This window comes from Lycium barbarum, chromosome 6 (genome assembly GCF_019175385.1).
Source record: "Lycium barbarum isolate Lr01 chromosome 6, ASM1917538v2, whole genome shotgun sequence".
Taxonomy (NCBI): Eukaryota; Viridiplantae; Streptophyta; class Magnoliopsida; order Solanales; family Solanaceae; genus Lycium; species Lycium barbarum.
In genome coordinates, this window is record NC_083342.1 from 90,156,875 (window position 1) to 90,163,124 (window position 6,250).

The following is a 6,250-nucleotide window of genomic DNA, read 5'->3' on the forward strand; positions in this document are numbered from 1 at the left end:
CGGTCTAGAGCCAAGAAATCAGACTCTGACTCATCAATAATTACCTGGTTAACTAAAAAGACTCGTTCTAAAATAGAGCAAAGTTTGATCAATGCAACCACTTCATCTGAGCCATCTCTTAGTTTACCGATCACGAGTGATCCCACATCCTCTAATGAACCAGAAACACATTTGGAGATCATTGCTCGTCTGGAGCGACGAGTTGCTGAACTAAGTCACATGGTACTTCAAAATCGGTCATTTTCTCAAACTCCGCCACATATGACTCCATATCAGGGGTTCGTCAGACTTTGCCTATGCTACCTCCATTCCCAAACTTGGATGAACTTAACCAAGCAAACTATTTTACCACTTCTCAACCAGCTCATTCCGAACCCCTTGCCCACCTAGTTACTCAAAATGCTCCTCTTTTGTTTACAGCCGCTTCTTCAAAGGCTCAGTTCATACCGCCGACACATGATGTTACCAATGCACATCAAGTTCCGCCGGTATATACTTATACCACAGCTCCACCCATGACATAAACCCAAGGACAATGTCACGCAGATGTTGATCATTATGTCGAAGTCGAGAAGGAGGCAAGGGCAGTTAATGATGAAATGATAAATAGAAAGCTCAAAAGTTTGGAAGATGCCATGAGAAGTTTGCGCGGACTCGGAAGTAATCAAAGCGTGAGATATGAAGAATTATGTGCATTTCCTGAGGTTGAATTGCCACCAGGTTACAAGTTCCAAAATTTGAGAAGTTTGATGGGTCGGGAAATCCTTTCTTCCATTTGAAGGTCTATTGTGAAAAGTTGATTGGTGTGGGGAAGAATGAAGGGATAAGAGTCAAACTATTTAATCAGAGTTTGAGTGGAAAAGCTTTGGAATGGTATTCCAAGCAAGATACAACCAAATGGCGTACTTGGGATGACTTGGCAAATGCTTTTGTGGATCATTACAAGTTTCATGTTGAGATCGCTCCTGACAGAATCTCAATTACAAAGTTAAAGAAGAAGTTAACCAAATCATTTCGAGAATATGCTATACGGTGGAGAGAGGAAGCATCTAGGGTACACCCGCCCATGGAGGAAACATAAATGATTACTTTCTTCATTCAGGCACTAGAACCAGAGTACTATGAACGTTTGGTGACAATGGGCGGAAGTGATCAAAGCTGGGGACATGATCGAAGATGGCATTAAGACAGGGAGAATAACAAGTCTAGCAGCATTGCAGTCTACTAGTAAGGCCATACAAACTGGTGCTCTTGGAAATGGAAAGAAAAAAGAAAAGGACGCGGCAGCGGTAATGGCTCTAGGAAGCACCTCATACCACCACCAACAACCTCCGCGATACAAGTCTAACGCTCTCCACTCACAATATTTCCAATATTCGTCACATCCATACAACCAAGCTTTGTCATCTTACCCGCCTCAATCACCACAAATTTCCTACCCCGTCTACAACACACAGCCAACATACCGAGCTCCACGACCACCAACATACCCAGCTCCACGACCACCAACATACCCAGCTCCACCATCACAATCTCATCATCCAAACAATGCATCCGCACCTCGCCCAAATAGACCTTTCCGCAATTTTACACCATTGGGAGAGCCATTGAGCGTTGTTCTTGAAAGACTGCAAGATTCAGGCTTAATATATCCTGTGGAAGGAAGAATTCCAGATCCATTACCTAGAAGTTTTGATCCCACTAAAACGTGTGCATATCATTCGGGGGTAAAAGGCCGTTCCACTGATCGTTGTTACGCATTGAAACACAAGGTTGAAGATATTATTGAAGCAAAACAGATCATGGTTAAACAACCGGCACCAAATGTGGTTAACAATCCACTCCCGACCCATGATGGGGCCACGATAAATATGATTGGAATAGATGAAAATGATGACGATCCAGCCAAATTCATAGTGCCTGTGGATAGTGTGGAAGATCATGGTCTTGTAGCCGTTGCTTCTCCGGCTATAGTGATAAGGGGTTTTGTGCCTGTCGAGATATTAGGAGCTTCATCAACACCTGTGGAGGTAGTTCAAGCGCCAAATCAGTTACCAGTACTCGATACCAAAGCGGTACCATGGAATTATCAACAAGCCGTGATGGAGTGTCGAGGAAAGGAAACGATCACTGACAAGACTAAGACGTCAGGAATGACAAGGTCCGGAAGGTGCTATACCCCTGAAGAGCTAGCTAGATTGAGGCAAACTAAAGAAAGCAATGTGCCTCCCAAAAGGGTCGTGACAGAAGCCGAGGCAGAAGAATTTTTGAGGAAGATTAAGGCCAGTGAGTACTCAGTTGTGGATTAGTTAAAAAAGACCAATGCCCAGATTCCTATTCTTTCGTTGCTTTTAAGTTCAGATGTACACAGAAATGCACTCTTGAAGATTTTGAATGAAGCATATGTTCCAAGCGAAACAACTAGTGAGACGTTAGCTGGGATAGTTGGGCGCGTGTTTGACAGTCATCGAATCAGCTTCGATAATGAAGAACTTCCACCAGAGGGATGTAGTCACAACAAAGCACTCCATATAACTGTCAAGTGTCGTAACATGTTTGTGTCTAAAGTGTTGTGATGGGGGTTCTGGACTTAACATTTGTCCACTAACAAGTCTGAAGAAGATCGGATATAATATTAGCGAGCTTAAGACAAGTGATATGAATATTCGAGCATTTGATGGGGCTCAAAGACGTCCTATTGGACAAATAGAGTTGAATGTGCTGATTGGACCTGTTGAGTTCATTATGGATTTTCAAGTACTTGATATCTCCACGACATACAACGTGTTTTTAGGAAGACCGTGGATCCATATGGTTGGAGCTGTGCCATCTACTTTGCACCAGACTGTCAAATTTGAGTGGGATCAACAACAAATATGCATACATGGAGAATGTGACACGTCTATCTATCGAGAGCAATCTATTCCATTCATCGAGGCAACGGGAGGGTTCGATGGAACAACTTACCATGCTTGGGAGGTTGTGAATGTTTCTAGAATGGGTGAAGTGTGTCAAACTCAAGAATCAAAAAGGTCATGCGCCGCAATCATGGTTGCAAAGGAAATGCTAAAAAATGGGTACCAACCTGGACTTGGGTTAGAGAAGACATTAAATGGGCGGGTTGAGCCTGTAGTTCTCCCTGCACAACAGTTCACATTTGGTTTGGGATATGAACCAATTGAGGAAGAAGCAAAGAAAGCACGAAAGAATAAAGGAAAGGATATTTTCTTGCCAAAACCCATTCCTACCATTGATCAAACTTTCTCAAAACCTGCCATCTCCAAAACTTCAGATCTGACTGTTGAAGTTGCCTATGATGATATTGTGGAAGGGATCAAGAACTTGTTTGTGGAAGATGAAGATGATCATGCTGTGGTAATCGAAGACATCGCTGCAACATCGACCTTATGGGCTGCCGATCTGGGACCTGAGTTGAAGAATTGGATTTGCATCTCAGCCCCGGTTCGCCGGGAGTTTCAGTAATTTAAGTTTAAATTTCCTTTTGTAATAGGCCGGAGGCATAAGCTAGAACCTTTATTTTTTGTCATGTCGCCTCTATGTTTTGTTACGGCCTTTCTAAATTAAGACTTTGTCAGTTGTTGTAATGAACTACGTTTGACCTGACTTCCTTTTGGATACGTAGGCAACCCATATCGTGTTCGGCCACTCTTTTCAAAATATTTCAGTGTCTTTGTTTTGTGGGTAATGAACTACGTTTGGCCTGAATTCCTTTTGGATACGTAGGCAGCCCACATCGGGTTCGGCCGCTCTTTTCAAAATATTGCTATGTCTTTGTTTTGTGGGTTGGAACTACGTGTGGCCTGATTTCCTTTTGGATACGTAGGCAACCCACATCGGGTTTGACCCTCATTTTAAATAAATAAATAAAAAACCTCAAAAGTTTTTATTTTAATCACGAACTACGTATGTCCTGATTCGTTTGGGATACGTACGCAACCCGAGACGGGTTCGACCCTTCTATTTTAAAATTTCAAAGTCTTTGGTTTGTCCAACCATTTTAGTCCCTATGAGATACATAAGGATTTTTATATAAGATTTTGGTCTTCCCACTGTTTAAATTCATGTGTCCTAGTATCTTGAAACTGGGACAAATTTTTGAAATCGGTCAAATCGCTTCCAAAAACTTTCAATATAAGTTCTCACTTTTCAATTGTTTAGAACCAAGTGCCTCCAGGACTGGAAACTGGGACAATTTGTTTTAGAAGTAGCACAAAAGTGGTCTTAAATGTTCAACAATTTTAAATAAAGTTCGTCCATGTCTTTCTAAAATGTTGATAAGTTTGAATTCGAGTCTTCATAATCATTTTTATCTATTAGAGCCACTAAGTATCCTCTTTTGAAGTCATCCAAATCTCATTACTCTTATTTTCAAATACACTTTTTATTACTTATAACTGAAACTCCTTGGCAAAACAAAATATCTGGTGGGGCCTCGAAGAACGTGGACGCGATTGAGACAAGAATCAATTCAAGGACCAAGTTCCCCAACAAGCACAAGTCAACCAATTTTCTTTAAACTCACAACTTTTCTTTGATGAGACAGGTTTCAATTAACATAGATGTGGCGCATATTTGACTCTTCTTCAAATTTTAGTTATGGACGTGAACAAAGAGTTAGCCTTCTGCAAAAGACAAATATTCTTCAATGTGGATGTAAATTTAGCTTGCGCTAAACGGTGGATGTTGTTCCATTCTTCATGAAATTTTGATCGCAACAACGGACATGAATTTATCTTCTCAACCAAGGGCTGTAGGCGTAATTCTTTCAAACCCAGCTATTTACATATTCTTACCACTAACAGTTGTTTTAGCTCATGGCATTTCTCGATGGATCAAAGACGCATAATCGTGGATTTAACCTTCTTCGAAGTGGATACGAACATGGTCACCTGATTATCGGTTTAAATTCCTTAACTTTATCATCACTTCATACATATTTATTTATTTCAAGTCGCTAACAAGTTCTTTTTTAGAATGTGGTATTTAATGAGATGACAGGATCGAAATCTTGCATCATATGTTAAATTGTGGGGACAATTTTAGATTTAACTTACGTCACAACAGGATGTGAATTTGGATGTGGAATTATATCTCTTCACGAATAGTTTTGTGGATGTGGACAGAAACGTGGATATACATTTCTACATTACAAATTGTGAGAGCGGACATGGATTTATATCTCAATTATAAACATTATGGATATTGTGGACGTCGAAGTGTAATTATCTTTTTACATTATAAATGTTGTGGACGTGGACGTGGATTTATCTTTCTCGCATTATACAATTTGTGAAAGTGGACGTGGATTTAAATTTCCATGCTATGAATCTTGTGGACATGGACATGAAGTTCTACATTATAAAATTTTTAGAAGTGGATGTGGATTTTTATTTTTTACCGTGGATGTGGACGTGGAAGTGGATTTATATTTTTACATTATAAAATTTGTGGAAGTGGACGTGGATTTATTTTCTGCATTGTGGATATTGTGGATGTGGAAGTGGATTTATCTGTTACATTATGAACATTGTGGACGTGGACGTGGACGTGGATTTATCTTTCTCGCATTATAAATTTTGCGGAAGTAGACGTGGATTTATCATTTTCCACACGAATGACTTCGTGGATGTGGACGTGGATGTAGATTTATATTTTTACATTATAAAACTTATGGAAGTGGACGTGGACGTGGATTTATTTTTCTGCAATGTGGATATTATGGACGTGGAAGTGGATTTATCTTTTTACATTATAAACATTGTGGACGTGGACGTGGACGTGGATTTATCTTTCTTGCATTACAAAATTTGTGGAAGTGGATGTGGATTTATATTTTTGTACCACGAAAGTGGACGTGGATTTACATTTTGTACCGTGGAAGTGGATGTGGATTTATATTTTTTGTACGGTGGAAGTGGATGTGGATTTATATTTTTTGTACCACGAAAGTGGACGTGGATTTATATTTTGTACCACGAAAGTGGACATGAATTTACATTTTGTACCGTGGAAGTGGACGTGGATTTATATTTTTGTACCGTGGAAGTGGATGTGGATTTATATTTTTTGTACAGTGGAAGTGGATGTGGATTTATATTTTTGTACAGTGGAAGTGGATGTGGATTTATATTTTTGTACAGTGGAAGTGGATGTGGATTTATATTTTTGTACAGTGGAAGTGGATGTGGATTTATATTTTTGTACAGTGGAAGTGGATGTGGATTTATAT